Consider the following 1567-nt stretch of genomic DNA (forward strand, 5'->3'; position numbering starts at 1 on the left):
GTCACTAAATTACAGCCAGATATTTAAAAGTTTGTAGAGAGGCAAGACTCAAGAATGATTCAAGAATATATATTATTATATACTGTATATACTCATTTTTGCAATAACACATACAACATCGTAAAAAAGACCCCCTTTTCCATCAGTTGCTGCATGCACAGAAAGGCTTCAACTCCTGAGAGAGATAAAAGAGAGAGAGAGAGAGAGAGACAGAGAGAGACAGAGAGAGAGACAGAGAGAGACAGAGAGAGAGAGAGACACAGAGAGAGAGAGAGAGAGAGAGAGAGATAAAAGAGAGAGAGAAAGAGAAAAAGAGAGAGAGAGAGAGAGAAAAAAAGAGAGAGAGAGAGAAAAAGAGAGAGAGAGAAAGAGGGGGAAATAACTAATATATGCAGGGGAAAAAATCAATCATCCTATGATTAGAGTTTTGCGTCCGTTCACGGGACGTTCAAGAACTTTTCCATTAGTCTAAACACACACATAAAAACCACGTCATGGAAAAACAACCTCACACACACACACAGATCATCATGCAGATGTTATTACGACTTTAGACGTGAGAGAGAGAGAGAGATAAAAGAGAGAGAGAGAGAGAAAAAGAGAGAGAGAGAGAGAGAGAGAGATAAAAGAGAGAGAGAGATAAAAGAGAGAGAGAGAGAGAGAAAAAAGAGAGAGAGAGAAAAAGAGAGAGAGAGAGAGAAAAAAAGAGAGAGAGAGAGAAAAAGAGAGGGAAAGAGAAAAAGAGAGAGAGAGAGAAAAAGAGAGAGAGAGAGAAAAAGAGAGAGAGAGAAAGAGGGGGAAATAACTAATATATGCAGGGGAAAAAATCAATCATCCTATGATTAGAGTTTTGCGTCCGTTCACGGGACGTTCAAGAACTTTTCCATTAGTCTAAACACACACATAAAAACCACGTCATGGAAAAACAACCTCACACACACACACAGATCATCATGCAGATGTTATTACGACTTTAGACGTCATTTTTCAGTCTTTTTCTGAGATCCTGTGAACGTGACACAGTAAACTATCACGGCGGGAAAGTGTTTTTTATTTTCTCAGATGTGTGAAGAGTGTCGACATGCTTAAACTCGCAGCTTTGTGATGATTCTCCAGACAAATGCGTTATATTCATCCCAAAATCACAAGACAAACGGAAGAAATTACATTCTGCGTAAAGAAAATATAGCCTATTTTAGGACCATTAAGAGATAATTGTGTTTAATTAATGATTATGTTTTTGTATTTTGATTACAGTTCTTTTCAAGAAATTATTTTTAATAAATTATATTAACATTTATGCTGTTGTTAATTCTGTATCATTCATTTTATTTATTTATTTATATGGTTTATTATTGCATTACTGTATGAAAATGATATTTATATTACAGTAATAATTTGGTCTTGGAAACGTGTTTGATTGTCATGAAAAATACAGCACAATGCAAAAAAGCTTAATAATCCTAAAATAGTTCGTCATGCAAATTATATATATATATATATATATATATATATATATATATATATATATATATATATATATATATATATATATATATATATATAT

The sequence above is a fragment of the Sinocyclocheilus grahami genome, unplaced genomic scaffold, assembly GCF_001515645.1.
Source record: "Sinocyclocheilus grahami isolate Dianchi unplaced genomic scaffold, SAMN03320097.WGS_v1.1 scaffold1080.1, whole genome shotgun sequence".
Lineage (NCBI taxonomy): Eukaryota > Metazoa > Chordata > Actinopteri > Cypriniformes > Cyprinidae > Sinocyclocheilus > Sinocyclocheilus grahami.